The sequence below is a fragment of the Lithobates pipiens genome, unplaced genomic scaffold, assembly GCF_037356315.1.
Source record: "Lithobates pipiens isolate NorthernLeopardFrog02 unplaced genomic scaffold, aLitPip1_a1.2 Scaffold_8, whole genome shotgun sequence".
NCBI lineage: Eukaryota > Metazoa > Chordata > Amphibia > Anura > Ranidae > Lithobates > Lithobates pipiens.
Genome location: NW_027507903.1, coordinates 506,901,430 through 506,923,695, shown reverse-complemented (window position 1 = coordinate 506,923,695; position 22,266 = coordinate 506,901,430). Strand labels below are relative to the sequence as shown.

Below are 22,266 nucleotides of genomic sequence, written 5' to 3'. Positions count from 1 at the left end.
ATAAAATACTTTAAAAACAGGGGGGTAAAAATAGTCAGACACCAGCCTGTACTCACTGCGTTATATTGTTCGGAGATCGGTCATGGAGTGAAACTAGTATGGAAAGGAACTCAGGGCCGGGTGACACGACATCAGGGTTACTTAGGAGCGATAACATTTGATTAACATTTTAGCAAACAGAAGGTCATTAACATACACCGCCATCCCAGCCCTGGCAATGGTTCCTCTTCAGATAACAGCAGCCCAGAGGCAGGTAACACATTTTACCCCTGCGTGCCTGGGAAAGCATTGACAATAAATTATATTTTTCTCCTTCCAAACAGATATGTGAGAGACAAGTCAATTTTGTCCTCAATATGGAGTCTTGAGGTTCATGCAATGTTTTCAGTACAAAATTCTCAAACCTGCCACTGAGTAATGTACAAGTTATTAGGAGATCTAAATCAGGAAATAAAAAAAAAAGCCTCCATTGTTGACCTTTAAAAAAAAAAAATACAATTAGTCTTCCAGTCTGTGTTTTTCTTAGGCCGCGTACACACGCGCGGACTGTTGGCCCAACTTTGTCCGTCCAACAGTTTGAGCGAACAGTCCGCTCAAACTTAGCATGGACGGACATGGCCACACATGACGGACGAACAGTTTGCTGAAACCGTGCGCGATGACGTGAACGGCACGTACGACGGGACGAAAAATACGACGTCCTATACACTGCAATGCAACCTTCCGACGTGGAAATCCTTTCTGAGCATGCGCGAGACTTAGTTGGCCGAACAAGCCTACACACGAGCGAACAGTCCGCTGAAACCTTGTTTCAGCGGACAGTTTTTCGGAATTTCCGTAAGACCTTGTTCGGCCAACTGTCCGCTGAAACTGTCCGCTGAAGCCCCACACACGAGCGGACTGTCCGCCCAAACACTGTTCAGCGGACAAGGTTGGGCGAACAGTCCGCGCGTGTGTACGCGGCCTTAGTTGCTGACCCCCCCCCCATAATCACACAGATTAGAATGTCAGGTTAGTGCTTCAGAAAGTAGGGCCTAATATACACAGACTTAAACGGCAAGTGCGTTTTCAATAAGTTGCGCCAGTCCAAAACTATTTTTAAGGTCATGGTAGCCCACTTTTATTTAAAAGAATGGAATAGTTCACAAAAGACATCAATTGCCCACGCAGGGAGTTTTACTATTACTGTAGGTAGCACAATCAGAATACTTCAGCGATTTGGAATTATAGGCAGAATCGTGGTGATTCTGCCTGTGATCGAGATTGCTCAAGTGTGAACTGAGCCGAATTGATCGGGAAAAAACAGACAGGTTGGTTGTACAGAAGACTATGACTCGACTTCTGTATAACCAGCCTGCCCATACGTGGATCAAAAATTCAGTTGGTCCCTGCTGAACCAGCTAAATTTCGATCCAAGCATGACTGCCATAAGAAAGCGGTCTCCTGCAGTTGCAAATATGCATCTCTGTCATTGAGGTCTACTACTCTCCTGTTTCTCAGTATAGATGTCCGCTCTACTGTACCGTTGTATATGCATGATATTTGAGTGCTGCAGACATAGGGTTCTAGATGAACACATACCCTGCAGTGTCTAAGGCTCCATTCACACCTTGGCTTCCGTTTTGCAGGTGGAATCACCACGATTTTGCCTGCGATTCGGAAAAAACGCAAATTACAGGACGGCCTTTGCGATTCCCGCTCTTTTGAAGGGCGCCAAATTGCGGCATGCCGCAATTCTCGCCCGATGAATCGCAGTAATAACTAGCAAACAGAATCGCGGGACACCCAAAACAAAGTACAAGATGTTTTAACTAAATGTTAAATGTGAAAATCAGGTGTGTTCTATCATATTAGCAACCATGTAAGGTCAACAGGTTTGCTGCTGCTTTTAGAATTTAACATCTAAACAGTCCATCGGATTTATAAATACTGTATTTAAGCATATAAAGCTCCATTTTGTGTTGAAAATAACTATGAAATCTAAAACTCCGGTGGGTGTAACAAGATGCCTGCTTGCGCACTTCTCACTCCATCATTACTGTGCAGGAGTGTGGGGTGTAGCAAGATGGTGGCGAGGAACCGTCACTTCCTGACGAGACAGTGGCTGTCGCCGGGTGTACCAAGATGGCCTCCGCTCCGGAGCTAGGCCGAAGCCGCGGCCTTTCCAAAGCTACGCGATAAGCGGAGGTGGTGGTGGTGTGGTGATCGGAACAGGTTGACCCGTTTGGATCACGGATCTGTGACAATCTTTTGCACCCCTAGCTCTGATGGGGACATCTAATGTAAAGGGGGACTCTGATGGGGATGCTTGATTTATAAGGGGATGCTAATGGGGAAACCTGTTCTAAAGGGGGACTCCGATTAGGACATCTGATGTAAAAAGGGGGCTCTGATGAGGACACCCTATGTTAAGTCGTTTTTTTTACTTGAAATGTAGATGTGATTGGCCTGCTGTGATGGGCACAGTGAGGCTGCATATAATGGGCACAGTTTTATCTAGACGTAATGATACACAATCACCTGATAAATGCCTATTTAGTGTCCTGTATTACTAACAGTTTAATTTTTCAGTTTGTTTGCACCCCCCAAACATTTTGAGCACCAGCCGCCACTGGTTGAAACACTTGTGTACGATGCCCAAAACTGAGTAACAGCCAAACTCTGCTAGTAAGGCGAGATTGTAAAAGACTGTTTCATGTCACAGGTCATACACCATAGGAAGATTGACACCAGCAACAAGACACAAGAGAGTTATACTGCATCTGCAAGGTCTCTCCCAGGTAAAGATTTCATAACAGACTGGGGTTTGAAGACGAAGAAGGGCTTAAGCACAAAGAAACAGGAAATGAGGAGGAAAATAGACGCAGTGGTTGTCCAAGAAGATTTGACATTGAAGATGTCCAGCAGTGCCATAAGCACAGAACTGGGGTAAACCAGTAGGACCCAGGTACACCCATATATGGTTCAGAGAACTCTGGTCAAAAGTGGTCCTCACTGAAGAATTGCTGTGAAAAGCCATACCTCTGACATGGAAACAAGGTTAAGCGACTTAACTATGCACAGAAAAATAGGAACTGGGGTGCAGAAAAATAGCGACAGGTGCTATTGACTGAGGAGTCAAATTGTGAAATATTTGGCTGTAGCAGGAGGCAGTTTGTTCACGAAGGGCTGGAGAGCGGTACAATAATGAGTGTCTGCAGGCAACAGTGAATCATGGTGGAGGTTCCTTGCAAGTTTAGGGCTGCATTTCTGCACACGGAGTTGAGGATTTGGTCAGGACCAATGGTGCCCTCAATGTTGAGAGATACCGGCAGATACTTATCCATCATGCCATACCATCAGGGAGGCATGTGATTCAGCCCAAATTTATTCTGCGCAGTACAATAATTTCAAACACACAACCAATGTCATTAAGGACCATCTTCAGTGTACAAAAGAACAAAGGAGTCCTGGAAGTGATGGTTTGGGCCACCCAGAGCCCTGATCTCAAGATCAAGTCTGTCTGGGATTACATAAGGAGACAGAAGGATTTGATGCAGCCTACATCCACAGAAGATCTGTGGTTAGTTCTCCAAAATGTTTGGAACAATCTACCTGCCGAGTTCCTTCAAGAGCTGTGTGCAAGTGTGCTTAGAGGAAATGGTGCCGTTTTGAAGGCAATGGGTGGCAACGCTAAATATTGATTTGATTTGGATTTCTCTTCTGTTTAATTTTTTATCAATTAACAAAATTAACTACTAACATTTCCTTTTCTGAAAGCATTCTTAAATTTGGAGGATTTTTCACACCTGCCTAAACCGTTTGCATAGTAGTGTACATAGTTACATTGGTCCAAGCTGGACTAAAACTTGAAGAATATGGAGGCTGCCATCAAAATGCCCTAATTCTGAAATATTAATTATCTGGCTGTCATGCTAATCCAACTACTTTAATACTTTCTGAAGCAGGTTAGGTTGTAGCTACACAATCTGAGCACCGCAAACCAAAAAGGCCATTTAATTAATTTTTTTAATTCAAAGCAAACTCGCCCATCCATCTATGTCTTCATACTTAATTTGCCAAGCAATCACTTTGATAAACACACCCCATTTCTAGCCATGGCCATCTTGATTAAAGGCCTAAGGGTCTATGATTGTTGTCATATGTGTATTTTAAATCAGAGATAGACTATCAACCAAAAATCCAGAAAAGAAACCCATCATACAAATGTTATAAATTGAGTTGCAGTTTAGGAAGTAAAATAAGTATTTGATCCTCTACCAACTAACAATAATTCTGTTTCCCACAGACTGGTTACAGTATGTGCTCCTGTGGTACACAGATTAGTCCTGTCAATTTAAGGTGGTACTTCGACAACTCATTATGTGTATAAAAGACACCTGTCCACAGAACCTTTCTTGCATTCAAACCTCACCATCATGGGCAAGACCAAAGATCTGTCAAAGGATGTCAGGGACAAGAGTGTAGACCTGCACAAGGCTGGAATGGACTACAAGACCATCAGCAAGAAGCTTGGTGAGAAGCAGACAACTGTTGGAGTAATTATTTGCAAATACAGTGGTATTACGAGCATAATTCATTCCAAAAGAATGCTTGTAATCCAAAGCACTTGTATATCATAGCGTCTTTCCCCATAGAAGTCAAAGGAAACTCAGATAATTCATTCCACAGTGACTTCTATTGTATGCAGAACCGCAAGTCGCCAGAGGTGGGGGGGGCCTGGAGACACTCGGAAACCGCTCGGATGCACTCGGAAACCCTTGGAGAGGCGCGAAAACACTTAGGAACGCAGTGTTTCCGAGTGACTCCGAGTGTCACCGGCGCCCCCACACCTCTGGCCAAATGTGGTACTGCACACCTCAGAGACTTGAATCCTTCTAATTTTGCGAGACAACGCTCGCAAACCGAGTAAAATTAATAGCTCGCATTGCAAAACGCTCGTTAACCGCGTTACTCGCAATCCAGGGTATTACTGTAGAAGAAATACAAAATAACCATCAATCGCCCTTGTTCTGGAGTTCATGGGGTATGATCATGAGAAAAGTCACAGGGATCAGCCCAGAACTACAAGGGAGGAGCTTGTGAATGATCTCAAGGCAGTTGGGACCACAGTCAAACAAACCATTGGTAACACAATACGCCGCCATGGATTGAAATCCTTCAGCACCTGCAAGGTCCCTCTCCTCAAGAAGGCACATGTTCAGGCCCTTATGAAATCTGCCAATGAACATCCAAATGATTCAGAGAAGGATTGGGAGAAAGTGCCATGGTTAGATGAGACTCAAATTGAGTTATTTGGCATTAACTCGACTCGCTGTATTGACTATCACCCTAAGAACACCAACCCTACAGTAGGAGGTAGAAACATTATGCTTTGGGGCCTGTTTGTCTGCTAAAGGTACAGGCTGACTTTGCCGCATTGAGGGGCCAATGGACACGGCCATGTATTGTAAAATCTTGGATGAGAACCTTCTTCCCTCAGAACACTGAAGAGGGGTCGTGGATGGGTCTTCCAGCATGACAATGACACAAAATATACCGTCAAGGCAACAAAGGAGAGGCTCAAGAAGAAGCACATTAAAGCCATGGTGTGGCCTAGCCAGTCTCCAGACCTTTATCCTATAGAAAATGTATGGAGGAAGTTAAACTTTGAGTTGCCAAGCGACAGCCAAGAAACCTCAAGGATTACGAAAAGATCTGTAAAGAGTGGCCCAAAATCCCTCCTGAGAAGTGTGCAAACCTTGTAACCAACTACAAGAAACCTTACCCTCTGTGCTCGTCAACAAGGGTTTTTCCACCAAGTATCAAGTCATGTTTTGCTTGGGGATCAAATACTACTTTTACTCACTGAACTGCAACTTAATTTTTTAGCATTTGTATCCTATTTTTTTCTGGATTTTTGGTTGATCTTCTGACTCTATCATTTAAAATACACCTATGATAAAACATTTTAAACCCTTCATTTCTTTGTAAGTGGGCAAACTTACAAAATCTGCAGGATCTTCCCCACTGTAGTATTTACTTCCTGGAATACATCTCTCCTTAGGGCAGGAATGCAGGCAGGAGTATGTGTTTAGCTGAGAAAACCCCTCCTCTCCTGAAGACTCTTTGGATGTACGACAAAAATAATCAATGTTGATTGAAAGAATGAAATTCCACTTTAGGCCCCTTTCACACATGCGGACAGTATGTCCGTATTTCATCCATCCGTTTGCGGATGAAATACGGACATACATGCATCCCTATGGGATAGCGGGTGTCTGCGGATGAACATCCGCAGGCACCCGCTATTGTCCGCCTCCGCAATTGTCCGATTCTGCAGACGGAGGAAAATCCTATTTTTCTATCCGTCTGCAGAGCGGATCGGATAAACACGGACAAACGGTCCATGTTCATCCGATCCCCCATAGAGGAGAACGGAGAGCTGACAGGGCGGTCCCTGCACAGTGTGCCGGGACCGCCCTGTCCGCCGCCGGATCAGCGGGGACAACAGAGCGATCCCCGCGGAGCAAGCGGATCATCACGGGGCGGATCATTACTGATCCATCCCGTGTGAAAGGGGCCTTAATGTGGTTGTAAACTTTAAAAAAACTAACAAAAAAAAAAAAAATCTGCAAGACAAAGGCATAATGAGCTAGTATGCATAGCATTCTAGCTCATTATGATTTACCTGAGATTGAAGACCCCGCAGCAGTCCTTGTTCACTGCTCCGGCGACCGACATTGCTCCCGGGGTTTACTTCCGGTTATCCGATTGGTCGGAGCTGCGATTACATCACTCCTGCGCATGTGTGCGGTACCTGCCGGTACGTATGTGCCATTGCTTCAGTTTGCTTAAGTGTGGCTGTGCCGATGATGTTGGCACATGCAAATACAGGGGATATCTCCTAAACCGTTCAGGTTTAGGAGATATGCCGGGTAGCTACAGGTAAGCCTAATTATAGGCTTACCTGTAGTAAAAAGCAGTTGTAAAGGGTTTACAACCACTTTAAGTAAAAGCAAAAACAAACTTGCCCGAAAATGGTCATTATTAAGTGTTGGGGGCTACAGCAGGTCCATACCCAGGAACAATGCAAACAGAGCCGTGTATTACCAGCCCCCAATCCCCTCTTCCCCACCATCCGACATTCCAATAAAGGCGATGTCATTGGCTGCTCTATCATTTTCACTAGTTTTAGTGAACAAGGTCTGAAAAGGCAAAGCAAACAGCTGATTTTACGTCTATCAAAGCAAATTTTGAGGTCTATTATGTAGCATCTGGGATTGGATGGGGTCCCTGGATAAAAAAGGAGGATAATAAAAATATATACTGGTGTTTTACCGCACTTGATCAAAATCTGTAGTGTTAGAAGCATTTTTTCATTAGTCAGGTATAGAGAAGATTTTTTTCATATGCGGTCAACGGTTCACGGTGAACTCCCAGCACATGACAAGGTATGCAAATGTTGTGTTCTATCCATTTCCCCTTTACCCATCAGGGGACTACAGCATAACCACAGCTACATCATCTAATTCACCTCGATGGGCAGCTCTACGCAGCAATAGTGGGTCCTGGGAAAGGGATTATGCAGACTCTGCACATTGTACGGTCCCAGTAGGGAAAAGTGCATAAAGCCTAAGGAATTACTAAAGAATAAGCAAGAAAGGTTTGCTGGACTTAAATCTCAGAATTGTAAAATACAAACAGAATTCAGCCAGAATTTTTGGAATTACACAGAGCGAATCCTTTTGAAAAAGGATACCGCGATACTGTACAAGTACAGTTTAGTGTCCCGCTAAGCAAACCCTTTAAAAAAAAAAAAAAAAAAAAAAAAAAAAAAAAAAAAAGACCCCTCATTACTTTTCTCGGTTAAAGTGATATAGAAGACATTTATATTTATAAAAAAAATATGCTGGATGAATGTCACAAGCATGCTCCCAGCTGTAACAAATGATCCCTGTTGTCTAATATGATCATTTCCTATGACTGTCAGCTCCATCTAATGGCTATAATGTGGTATTTTCCTGATTGAGGCATTTCAGGAAAGTAGTGCATTATGGCCCCTAGCTGGAGAGAACAATCATAGGAAATATATTTCACAAAATACTAGAATTAGATTCTGCTCAATCTTGTGCCAGAGGTTCTTCATAATTACTGCAGACATTGTTGGCATGGGCAGCAGAAGAGGTGCAAAGCCTAGGTTTGCCTTGCAGGGTTTATTTTAAATCTTTCTTTCGGAGACAGAATTGTTTAAAGAAAGCTTAACCCTTGCGATGTATATATTTCACCTGGAGGGCTTTTGTTTTTCAACACAACTCAAATTTCAACATCGGAAAAAACTTTATGTGGGAGAAGATGGATATAACATAACTTCTATAAGTAGAGCTTCTTCTTTTCAACATAATATAAGGCAGAACAGGGAAATGAGAAACTCTGTAAATAGCTCTATTTAGGCTTTGTCAACACGTATGACTGGTGGGCAGTAAAACCAGCAGGTTGAGTCTCGGGGGTTTTACTGCCCCCTCCATGCGTCCACCTGAACGGTGTCAGAGCCAGTACACATGCAAAAAAATTTCACAGCACGTCCCCTTTTGGCGGCAGGACTAATGCAGGTCGGCTGCGTGGTAGTGCGGCATTTAAAGGGTTAAATCAGGAGTCACCACATTACCGCTTTACAGTTGGTCAAATGTCCCTGAATAGTGATCCAGGCATGAATTGCTTTTCGGAGGAGTGGCAGTCCTGACTCCTGGTCACAGATCTGATTGAGCTCGTCTGCTTCCGCTGTGCCTGTACAGGATGAAGTACCCATAGTGCCCTGTGAAAAAGTTTAGAATTGGCCAACAGATATCCGGCATCTACAATTATACAGACTAGCAAATGTGTGTGTGCTTTTAAAAGAAACTCTGGCATTAGACTTGCCACTGCCAGGAGGGGGTCAAGGCCTAAAGCTGAGCTCTAGGCAGATATTAAAAGGCACAAATTAAAAGTATTAGTGAACATGCTGCATTAAGTTCCAATCAAATACAGCAAACAGGAATACAAGGATGAAAACACTTATGGAATTAGGGTTGTACATTATTACAAATGCAAGCCGTATAAGAATCTGACTCATCAGCCTCTTAAAACCCCTGTACAGCAGGGCTGGAGTGTGGGAGAGGGAAGCAGCAAACAGTTCATAAGCTGACAAGAAGCATGCTGATAGGAGGAGAGATGTGCTCATTGCTGAGCTGTTCGTTCTTTCACTGTCTATTCACAGGCTGCGGCAGGTCCGTGATGACCATGGCTCAAAAGGAAATGGATTGAATGACACTGGCCATCAGACCGGAAATGTCTAGTGGTAGAAAAAATGTACTGCATGGGGAAATCTTTACAATAAGGGTGAATATTGCAACAAAAGCTGGTTTTGTTATTTTAGAGTGACTGACTCTCTAAAGCTAAATGCCTGCATACATTCTGGACCTAAAACCAGGCAGGAGTAAAAAAGACAGAGAATTCAATTTTAAGAATAAAATGGGCACCATACTAGAACAGTAGCAGTTTAAGACCAGTGTTAATTTTGTCGACTAAAACATTTTAGTCGACTAACTTAAAGCGGTAGCAAACCTGCACTTTTTTTTTTTTTTAAAACAAAAAACCTGCAAGGCAAAGACATAATGAGCTAGTATGCAGCACTTACTAGCTCATTATGAAATACTCCCCTTAGAAGGAGGCGCTGGTATCTCACCCGATCCACGCTGAGGGAGCCGACATGCTGCCTCGGCGTGTCTTCCAGGTATCGCGGCTCCGGCGCTGTGAGTGGCCAAAGCCACGATACGTCACTCCCGCGCAGGAATGTTTTTCCCAGAAAGGTCTGGCAGTTCTGCCGAACCTTCAGCCGGGCCTCAACATCGCATGTGCCGCATGAAGTCAGCGGCTGCATGAACAGTAAATATGTCCTAAACCGTACAGGTTTAGGAAATATTAATTTTACCTATAGGTAAGCCTATACAACCACTTTAAAGCAGAGTTCCACCCAAAAATGTAACTTTCGCTTTATGGGAGGTGACCCACTGACATGTCACATTTGGCATGCTTTTTTTGGGGGGGTGAGCTGGTACCCTCTTTTAGAGGGTCTCAGCTCCCACTTTCTTCCAGCGCACCACAACACCGGAAGGGATATCACCTCTCTCCCCTCCTCTCGGCAATCATCTGGGATACGTCACAAGTTCCAGATGATTGCCCGGCCAGTCACGGTGCACGGCTTACGCTTGTGCAGTGGGTGCCCGGCTGGGAAGCCACAGCTGGGCGCCCACACTTACAATGCCGTCCCCACAGAGAGGAGAGAGAAAAGAGTGGGGCTTCGCACCCCCGCATCGCTGGACTCCAGAACAGGTAAGTGTCCGATTATGAAAAAAGTCAGCAGCTGCAGTATTTGTAGCTACTGACTTACTTTATTTTTATTTTTTGCAGAACTCCTCTTTAATACCATTTTAGTGTACTAAAATATGACTAAAACTAAAACAATTGAGATGACTAAAATACAACAAGACTAAAATGGGACTAAAACTAAAATGCCATTTTAGTCAAAAGACTAAGTCTAAATTGAAATTTGACGTCAAAATTAACACTGGTCTGTAGTGCATGTTCATAACTCAATAACAAATAACATATTAGATTTTTCACTCCAGCAGTATATAATGCGTTTGGAAATTGTAGAGAAATGCTTAAATATTGCATTACAACTTAACTACACCCATTTGATTTTAGATGAAAATGTTATGGAGATTTAGTCGACTAAATACAATTAAAACAATTGCAGAAGACTAAAATGGGACTAAAACGAAAATGACATTTTAGTCCTAAGACTAAAGCCTTGTACAAATCGGTACGATTGTTGGCTAACCGAGCATCTGATTTTTGTCAAAAGGGCGTGTGCCAGGATCTTGTCTTGCATACTAATGGGACACAATTGTCATGCAACAAACACAAAATGTAGTGACGTACTACAAGAAATTTCAGCACGAGCGCCACCCTTTGGGTTCCTTCTGCTAATTTCGTGTTTGGCAAGCATTGAATCCGAGCATGCGTCTTTGTACTTTTGACTTGTTTGACGGATTTGTGTACTGACTGATCAAACCTTTATACCCTGAGAATTTACTAGCCTGTCATTCAACATTTGTCGGCAGAAAATTGGGCAACGATTGTCCAAAGGAGCGAACTAACGGTAAGATTTTAGGACAACAGTCTGTTAACAGACAATCCCCTGCCAACTATCATACCATGTGTACGAGGCTTTAGACTAAAATTAAATCAAAATTTGCTGCCCAAATTAACACCGTTTAGGACTCAACAGGTTGTGAACTGCTACAAAAAAAATTGTAATGTGCTACACCCTCAGCTGCCAGTACCTACCTACATTCTCATATAAGCCTGCTACTATACATTTATATCACCAAAGTACAGCGCTATCCCCCATTGTGTTCAAAACATATGCAATACTACACACCTTTTCCTTATTATACCATGCGTCCCATAAAAAAAATATATATAACAATATATAAAGTCTCTTCAGCTGAAACCCGTGTGATTTATTTCAGTGTCTTTCGTGCACCATACCGCCGTCTTGCTGAATTGGTTTACAGTCAAAAATCATGCAATAAAAATCTCCTTTTGGTCTGTGTAACCACCACCATCAAATGTGCCCTCACCTGGGGAATTGAACCTTACATATACATGTACGGTCAAATAGGCTTGTGTCCCCTATAGGATAATTAATGGACTTCCAGGGTGGAGAAGTGGAGATAAAGGGCATCATAAAAGGGAAAGTACCACCCAATGAAATTGAGGCTCAGTACAGCAGAGGGCTCTAAAATTCAAGGAACCTGGAAGTTCATCATCTATCCTATAGGGGACACAAGCCTAATTTGACCGTACATGTATGTGTAAGGTCCAATTCCCCAGGTGAGGGCACATTTCATGGTGGTGGTTGCACAGACCAAAAGGAGATTTTTATTTCATTTTTGATTGTAATCCAATTCAGAAAGACATCTGTATATTGCACCAAGGGCACTGAAATAAATCCCACAGGTTGCAGCTGGAGAGACTTGATTGTTTAAATACAGTTTTATATATAATTTAAGGAACGTGGTATAATAAGAAAAAAACATGTATGACATATGTTTTGAACACAGTAGGGCAGCCTTTCTCAACCTTTTCAACACAGAGGAACCCTTGAAATAGTTCTCCGGTCTCAGGGAACCCCTGCTAAAAATTAGAAATCTACAACTCATGATACAATAGTGTGATGGTCAGTGGGAAGAATGGCCCTTACACTTGTGGTCATTGGGAACAATTACCACCTTACAGATAGCTAAAAAGATCAATGGTGTCAGAGGGAACTTATCTGAGAGGCAGAAATTGCCCAATTCTGAAGGAACCCCTAGCATCCTCAGGAGGAACCCTAGGATTCCACGGAACCCTGGTTGAGAACCACTGCAGTAGGGGATAGTGCTGTACCTTTGGTGATATAAAGATTCACCTTAATGATCCCTAAAGCCCAACTCGAAGAACACCTTTTCTGGAGTCTACAGTTTGTTGTGAAGTGGCACATAAGGTGAGAGATAGAGGCAGTGAAGTACAGTCATTGGGAAGTAGTACAGAGATAGAATATGTACGAAACAAATATGGCTGCCCCGCGTACATGTATAATTATGGTGTACTGCATTAAACAGGCATTTTTGGTGTAGTAACATGCATTTTTTCCAATATAAAACAAATCCAGTGTTGGGGATTAGTGGGGGTAAGGATGCCGCCCCCCCCATCCACCATTTACATGCAATCACCAATACTTTGTGGTGGCAGCCATAGGAGGAGGAGCACTGGGGAAACAATGTAAAAAGAGTATAAAGCAGTCAGTCAGAGTGTGAACCCTATCGTTTTACCCTGAATGAGCATGGCACCAGGGTCGCTTTCAATTGACTGCACTTACATATGAGAGAATGATAGATAGATATGTATATATCTATCAAAAAAAATTATAAAAAAAAATTAAATAAATAAAAACGAATTCCCAATATAGAATACCAGAAGACTGACTTAGCATGAGAGGCAATTACTGCTGCTGGAAGAATGTCGCTTTTTTGTCAATAAAGCTGCTTCACCAGACCTGACATTTTCCAAATGATAATTTAATTGCTGCAGGCAAATTCTGAGGATGTGAAAAAAAGGCCATTAAGAGTAAAAACAAGCTGATAAGGAACATGATGTTTTTCTGCAAGAAATCTGTACAGAAACATTTATGCGATTCATCTGCCGCCTGGCATCGGGTCCAACACGTTTTATATCTCACAAACTGGGAAATTCTGGATCCTTCAGGAAGCTTTAGATATTCATTTTTGCTGAACAACCCTTCGACAACATTCTTAGAACTGCCTATAATCATGTCCTAATTGGAAAATGCCCTTTTCACTTTATAGAATATAAATACAGTAGGAACACAATTGCTCGATTGCTGGTAATTAAAGCGGAACTTTTCTTTGAATTTAAAACTTGCGAGCAGGAAGGATTTTTATTGCAGGAGACATACTGTATCACTTGTGCAATAAAAGATTCTTACCTTCCTCCTCTCGATATGCTTTTGAATACATGTGCAGCTCCGTGTATCTTCTCAGCAAGCCTTGGTACCACGATGAGTGAACTCCCATGCACATGCGGCAAAGTTATATTACCCTGGCCTTGCCAATCAAGATGGTCTTAGACCAGGGGTGTCAAACTCAATTCAATCATGTGCCATATCAGCAGTATGGATGTCCTCAAAGGTCCGGTTGTATCTTGGGTACGGTACGCACTGAGTTCAGGGGTGCATTAAGTACAGTGCAGAGTTCAGGGGTGTGCAGAGGTGTACAAATGTGTGCAGGGGTGTGCAGAGGGGTGTACAAATGTGGCATGTAAACACCCCCATTTGCTGCTAATGCAGCTTAAGGTGGGTGGGGTGGTGGCGGAGTGGTAGGGGGGAGCTAAAAACATGGCTAAATTGTGTATTTTTAACACCTCCCCAACTGCTAGTCTAAAGATGGCCTAACAGTGAGATCACCCTGCCATGAATCTCAATAGGGGCAGCACAGTGGCCAAGTGGTCCAACATTCCAGAGACATGCTGGTAGGTAAATTGGCTCCTAGTATGTGTATGTATGAATGTGAGTTAGGGACCTTAGATTGTAAGCTCCTTGAGGGCAGGTGCAGGGAATGATCTAAATGTACAGCATATGTGTAAAGCGCTGCATACAATTTATGACGCTAAATACTTTTAATGAATACAAATAAAATTAATTCTAGTTTTGGTTGTCCCTGCCCACCCTCTATGTGTTCCAGGGATTCTGGTTACATTCTTCATGACAAAAAATTAAATAAAAACCAACAGGGAAGCCAAGAATCAGGAAAAGGCCAGTCCCAATAAAGCAAAACTAAATCAGATTAGCATAAAACTCTTCTGGTTAACAAGTGCAGTAGTAGGCATCTTTTGGGGTTTGTTTTAAGCACCTTAACTTTACAAAGCAGATGAAGGTGAGGAAAATAGAGGCCCATGTTTTACATTTCCCATGAAAGGTGCACTTGGGTAGAGGTCTGTTTTAGCAAGATAATCTTGGTTAGACTGGAAGCCTTCCTAAATATTAAAGCCCAACTCCAAGCTTTTTCTTTGGTTTTGGCATACCTCACAACCATCTCTGATTTCAGCACATTGTTGTCCCATGGATCCAGGATTTCAGCACATTGGTGCCCCATGGATCCAGGATTTCAGCACATTGGTGCCCCATGGATCCAGGATTTCAGCACATTGGTGCCCCATGGATCCAGGATTTCAGCACATCGGTCTCCCATGGATCCAGGTTTCTGAACTCTGCACTGATCTTGAGAAGTTGCTCACTTCCTGCAGTTGCGAATTCCTTGGTCCCTTGATTGTGTCCTGGAAAGTATCCCAGAAGTGCTGGTTTCCCCTGAGGGCTATAGAAGAAGATTGCCCAGGATTGGAGAAGCTTCAGGAATGCAGGTAACAGGAGGGAGCATGAAAGGCAACAATTCTGTTTTTTTTCTTTACGGGTACATCCTACTAGGCTAGCTTCATACCTATGCATTGTGGTAACTGGCACATTACCACAATGCATGTTCGACACACAAGTGCATTGTGGTGTCATGTATTTTCAGTGGCTATACAGTACATAATGTATGTATTGCAGTGAAAATCGTCCTTCGTGATCGTCTAGGGGAGAGGGAGGGAGGCGGTACATGCTTTGAATGGTCTCATTGGACTAATATTACATATACCTGACCTTTGCATGCATCGTTTGTGCTGTTATATACCACTGACTGCTTACTCTATCGATTGCAATTTATGTATGGCGACAGCTGCACTCAGCTGTAAACTGTGCTGTACATTCAATTTCTACTGACTACAAGGTTTGTCCCAACAGTTTCTGGTCGCTATGCAATCCCCAACTATTTTAAAGGTAGAACCAAAGTCTTATGTGCGTGCATATATCTTGTGCAGAAAAAGGCATTTGTCCAAAAAAAAAAAAAAATAAATAAATAAAAAAAAAAAGATTTCTTTGGGCTGAAAGATACGAATGTCTAACATTCTCATTTGAGTCACTGTAATTAAAGAAGTCGTCCCACCTAAGATTGCTCCTGTCCCCAGGCAACAAAGTGCCTGATGCATTTTGTTTCAATGACAACAGCACCCTCATTTCTTGCACAAGTGTCACAGAGACAGGAAGTGAGGCAAATTCTCGCCAATGGTGTCGCAGACAAAAACACCAACCCTAAAGAAAGAAAACTATAAAGATATAATTTGTCTGGTATTCAAGTCCATGATGATCTGTACATGGCAACTACAGTCTGCTGCATTTCTAATACTTCACGTGTGCAAATCTTTGGGCGTCATATAAAAAGGAATTTGCCTATGGCAACCAGCAAGTCCGATATTCTGTACTGGCAGGTGAAAACCAGAATATGACTTTTGGAAGGAACAAGACCGTTTTTTTTCTGCCTTCAAACTTGATTAATGAGGCCCCTGAATATTAATTACTCTGTAGTCTTGTAAAAATTAGATGTACTAGTAAACAGGAACAACATCCCCACAACAATGAAGTCAATGATGCCTCGCAGCACAGACAGCTTCCAGTTTCATAAAACAAAGAGGAATTAAAAGCTCAACTGCAGACCCTTTACACGCATCCGTCGCGTTTCCCAAACCTATAAATATGATAATGTAATCAGTCACATCACAAGAAAGTAATGTGAATAGCAAAAACAAGACGCAGACTGCACAGAAGTTCTGTACTGCTGTTTGTGCCCATCAAATAATAGGTAAATTGGGTATTCCTTAAGGTGACAGTGTCAAAGGGTGAAAAAGAAAGTGTCACCTGTGGTCTCTTCCATTTATGTGTGTGGCACTAAAAGACAGACTCCGGAGGGAGGAACATCTCATGCTGGAGGAGCAGGCATTCAAAATATTTTCTGCACAGCTAGACAAACTTCATTACCAGTTCATAACAATATACAAAAAATAAAATAAAATCATAAAAATTACAAACATACAAATCCTTAACCCATAAGGCTTTATTTGATATAAACCGGTCAGCCTCAACTTTATGACCACCCACTTAATATTGAGTAGGTCCCCCTTTTGCCACCAAAAACAGCCTTTACCAGTTGAGGAATGGGCTCCACTAGACCTCTGAAGATACACTGGGGTATCTGGCACCAAGCCAGTAGCAGATCATTTAAATCCTGTAAACTGAGGTGGGGTTTCCATAGATTAGACTTGATTGAATTGAGATCTTGAGAATTTGGAATCCAAGTCAACACCTCATTGTTGTGTTCTTCACATCATTCTTGAATAATTTTTGCAGTGTGGCAGGGTGCATGATCCCACTTGCATCTTGCATCCGGGAATACCACTTCCAGGATGGGGTGTACTTGATTGGCAACAATGTTTAAGTAGGTGGTACGTGTCAAAGTAACATCCATATGAATGGCAGGACCCAAGGTTTCCCAGGCTTTCACTGGCTTGCCTTATTCCCATACTGCATCATGTTGCCATCTCTTTCTCAGGTGAAACAAACACACCCCCATGCACCTAGCCATCCACACGAGATCAGGTAGATCAAGTCTCCCTCTTCCATTGCTTTGCGATACTGTTCTGATGCTCACATACCCATTGAGGGCACTTTTGGCTGTGGACATGGGGCAGCATGGGTACCCTGACTGGTCTGCAGCTACACAACCCCATACACAACAAACTGCAATGTACTGTGTGTTCTGACTCCTATCAGTACCAGCATTAACTTTTTAAGCAATTTGAGTGGACTACATGGGCCAGCCTTCAACTTTCTTGTGAATCAATGAGCCATGGCCACCCATAACCCTGTTGCCAGTTAGTCCTTTTGTTCCTTGGACCACTGCAAACCAGGGGCATCCCATAAGAGCTGCAGTTTTGGTATTGCTCTGACCTAGTCACCTAGCTCCTACAATTTGGCCTGTGTCAACTCAAACCCTTAGGATTGGCAATTTTTATTAAATATATATTTAAATATATCACATCCGCTTTCAGATACCATTGTAATGAGATAATCAATGTTATTCACTTTACCTGTCAGGAGTAATACATGGTCGATTGCTGTACGGTTTTGTACTTTTGTGATTTTTTGTTTTTGTTTATTATCATGAATTGGTAACACAATTTATTTAGCTGTGAAGCGAATACTTAGGGTGTTTTGTTGCCGGAGGCTCCCTTCACATGGGCAAGCACCAAATTGCAGGGGCAAGAATAAGCAGATTCTTGTGTTTGTGATGGCAGGTATAGGAAACCATGGAGGCCACTCAACCTGTACTACCCAATGACAGGGCAGCCATAGCTGTTTGCAGAGTCTGCATCCAGCAGCGATCTATCTCTAACCATAGGTAACCTCTGCATGCATGTTTAACCATGGCAACTATGCGATTAAACATCTCATGAGTCTACATAGCATTTTTTTTTCATTAATTGGGAGTAAGGGCTTTTTCAGCCAAGCACACTCTGATGCCTGCATGCCTGAGCTAAGGGCAGATAGATTTCAGGAAGTAAATGCTACATCACTTGCATTTACTCAATATGGTCACAGCTAGAAATACTAGGGGGATTGCTCAACACAATCAGACATGGATGGATGGGTGTGTGCATGCACTTTGAAGATTAAAAAAGAATTAAAATTGTATTCTTAGTTGGTGGTGCACCAATACAGTTTTCTCTGATGGAGCATAATGATTAGTAGTGAATTATGGTGTGCATAGTAGCTTGTTTATGTTATCGTGTGTAGCAAGTTATGTAAGGTTTGTTACATGCATTATAGCAAGTAACTCATTTTATGTTGTGCTAATTATTTTTTAGCCATGTTAATTATTTTAAGCTTCTAGTAGCGGTCAATGGCAGTCATTATATCAAATAAAGATTGTTGTAGCTTCCTCAATTGAGCCTTGCATTGCTCAACTTCACAAACCTGTTTGTGCAGTGTGGAGGGGTGCCAGGAGAAATGTAAAAACGGACGGAACCGAATAAAAAATCCTTCATAAAAAAGGTAAGCCAGTTTATATCTATGCATTTAGAGGTTTGGCTGGAGTTCAGCTCTAAAGATCAACTGACTTGCACCCGCTGTTGTTTGGACCAACTTCCAGCACAGCCGTGATAGGATGAGAGGTCAGCAGGCCAAGCTGCGATTCGCACTGACCACAGTGGAAAAAAAGTATTTAAAGCGGGATTCCGCTCTTTTTTTTTTTTCTTACCTGTGTCACAGGTGGGCGACTGCCACCTTTGCTTAGCATCCACGTCCGGCGTTTTTTTGACTCCCGGCGCGACGATTCTTTTCCTCGGGATGACTTTTAAAAAAGTACTCTGGCGTCTTCCATTTTAAGTGTGGGCGTCTGAAGCCCACAGGCATTTACTTCCTGTATATCGATGTCCCAGCATGCTCCGCTCCATCTCGCGCATGCTCAGTGATAGCAGTGGTAATGGCAGATACAGCTGCCTGCCCACTTTAAAAATGGAAAATTCGGACACGCCCTCGTCACGTGACCGGCGTCCTAACGAAATCTCACGAGATTTCGCAATTTCATTGTCCCCCCATGGATTCTTGGGAAATAGCTTAGAAATTTCCCAGGGACCATTGCGAGGACGATAACCACGCCTACTCCCACGGGAGGACAACCCGGAAGTCAGCAGAAACTTCTGAAATAAAAGGTAAGTAAAGAATATTTTTTTTTTCAGGGTTCATTTAGGTAAGTATTCGATCTGGTGATTTTATTAATATGAAGTTTCATTTTTAGGTACCAAACCGCTTTAAAATGTAACCAAGAAATAAAACCAACACACTTTATATATAACAAGAACCTTGTAAATACAATTTATGGGGAATTGTTAAAAAGTTACAAGATCAAACATAAGAGGTTTCCTGCTGCTCATTAATTCTTGCCAAATTTAGTGTAATTTGTCTTTATTGATGGTGTTTGTTTGGCGGTCGAGTGTTAGAAAAAAAAAATAAAAATAACTGACCGGTTTCTGGTTTAAAATTGGCAGTTATTTCTTATATGTGATTTCTGCTAAGTAGCAAATGTTCAGTTAGAAGGCTTGTAAACCATTAACAGAAAAACTGCTGTTTTAGGCCCTTCTATTTCATTCTCTGATAACAAGATAGCTGCATGGAATCAGGAACATCTTTGCTTCTAGATGCTGCCAATTCTTCAAGCTGGATGATATGATGGACCATTTAATTGAACCCTATACATACAGTATATCCAGGGATTTTTTTTTCAGCGGGGGAACGCAGTTCCAACACCTTCAGTTCTGAATGTACTGTATGTAATGGCAATGGGTGATGGGAGATCTATCGTTTCTAGAGGGGATCTGTTTTGCATGGTGGTCTATTTTTGTTAGGGTGGTCTATTGTAGCTGGTTTTCTGGGGGGGGGGGGGGGGGCTTATGTTGCTGGGTGGTCAATTGTTGCTGGAAGGGATCTGCTGTTGAGGGAGAGGTTTACTGATGCTGGGAGATCTCTTGTTGCTGGTGGTATTTTTTTGCAGGGGTCCATCGTTGCTGGGGAGGTTCTATTTTACTGCTTTTCTTGCCATCAAACAAATTCCATACAAATGACTTGGCACCACAAAATGATACTTGGCTCTACCGAGAGGTGGGTGGTGGGGTGGAATCAAGAAACAGTGCTCCGGTATGATTAGGGGGCAGAAACAAGAATGGCCTCAGAAACAGGGAGTTCCTAGACCTATTCTCTGAGAAAAAAAATCCCTGCATATAACAAAGACACAAAATAATGCCACTCTGCGGCAAAAAACGACCAACCATTTTGAAAAAACAAAACAAAAATAAACAGCAATATTTTTTACTTTCTGCTATAAAATATAGCCAATAAAAAAAATAATTTCTTGATCAATTTAGGTCAATATGTGTTCTGCTACATATTTTTGGTAAAAAATAAAATCTCAATAAGAGTATATTAATTGGTTTGCGCAAAAGTTATTGCATCTACAAACTATGGGATTTTTTTTTTTTTTTTTTACTAGTACCGTATTTTTCGGACTATAAGGCGCACCGGATTATAAGGCGCACTAGCAACGACCGGCTGATAAAATGGATATTTCCATATATAAGGCGCATCGGACTATAAGACGCACGGTCGATTTTGTGAGAAAATTTAGGCTTTTACGTGCGCCTTATAGTCCGAAGGTTTACGTCAAGAGACCGGGTGGCTTTTTCCACGAATCTCCATCCCTATTGATCTGTGACTCCATGCGCGCCCATCTGACAGATACTGTTAACAAAGAACTCCAGCGATGTCAACAGGTCATATATAAGGCGCACCGGATTATAAGGCGCACGGTCGTTTTTGGGAGAAAATTTAGGCTTTTATGTGCGCCTTATAGTCCGAAAAATACGGTAATGGCGTCAAAAAGCAACTTCTAGAGGGACTGCGATACTGAGATGGACATTCTGACACTTTTCGGGGACCAGTGACCAGCATAGGATTTTTGCCCAAAAGGTTTGCTTTGTTTTTGGAAGCAATAGGATATAGCACCTTGATACCCCCACCCGTGCTATGGTAACCTTTAGCAAATTAAAATACTTTTTCGTAGAGAAATGCATTTCCTGTCTTTCAGCTGTTCACAGCATTTTCTAATAATAGGCAAAGAGTCAACAGCCATCATCTGTTTTTAGAGGGTAAAATGAAGAACAACTGGTCCTATTGTACTTGCTGGGACTCGAATTACTCGTTGCAAATACAACTTGTTATACAGAAAAGGCACGTAATAGCTGAACTCCAGGCAAACGGTTAAATACACAGATAAAACACATATATAGGAGCTTTTTTACCTGCTGAAGGATTTGTATTCCTGTCCACTCAGTTTTGCAATTTACACAACATTGTCACACACCGTAGCCCTGTCCGGAAAGGTTTCTCCCTGTGACTGGACAGTGAAAGGAGAAGCAGCAGACCTAGGAGTCTCTCTTCTCTCATCAGCATGCTCCTTGTTAGCACAGGAGCAGTGCAGTACAATGTATTGGTTTCTTGTGCCGCTTCTCCCTCTCCTAGCCTGAGCTCTGCTGTACAGGAAGCCGCAAATGGGCTGATACCAGGTTAAATTCAGGTACTTACTCTGCATGCACTAAAAAATGTTGTATTGTTTAACACAGAGCTACATTCATTTATAGATTCGAGACACTTTGAATATTGTTTTTACCTAATTTAAAGAGTAACTCCACTTTTGTTGAGAAAAAAACATTCCCCTCTGGGTGATCAGGGTACATTGCAAGGATTTTAACAAACTGTTGCAGATTCTTGCCTTTTGTTATTCTGAAGAAATCACTGTTCGTGTCCATGTGGTAAGTGAATCTAATGGGAGTGGTTACATAATTATCAGTCAGCTGCAGCATGTGCAGGGCTCCAATGAGTGAATTTTGCAGGGTCTGTCTCCCTTTAGATGCGATTTCCTATTGGGAGTATATCACCAAAAATGACATTTTTGTTGCAGTGGTTGCCCGATATCTCACTTGTATCTGTGTGTAGACTTCTGTTAAAATCAGTGAGCCAATCACACAAGCAAGAAACTTTCCGGGGGGGGGGGGGGGGGGGTGTTCTGTACACATTCTGCGTACAGAACTCTTCTAGGTAGACATTAGGGATGAGCTTTGTGTTAGAGTCGAACGTACGTTCGAGTCGAACATCGTCTGTTCGTACGTTTGGCGAAAACAGAATGTTATGGGCCGTTC

The 22,266-nt window shown here is 42.4% G+C and overlaps 1 protein-coding gene across 4 annotated transcripts in view; it reads right to left on the bottom strand.

Moving 5' to 3' along the window:
• The window catches only part of FGD4 (FYVE, RhoGEF and PH domain containing 4), a 279,090-nt gene that overhangs the window by 122,561 nt on the left and 134,263 nt on the right, over positions 1–22,266 (bottom strand). The window contains exon 1 of one of the 4 annotated variants that reach the window (XM_077469320.1): positions 57–77. The exons of the other annotated variants lie outside the window; for them this stretch is intronic. The gene's annotated coding sequence lies outside the window, so the exon portion shown is untranslated. Of the gene's footprint in view, positions 1–56; positions 78–22,266 lie in introns of those variants that run through there. 4 annotated transcript variants of the gene reach the window in all.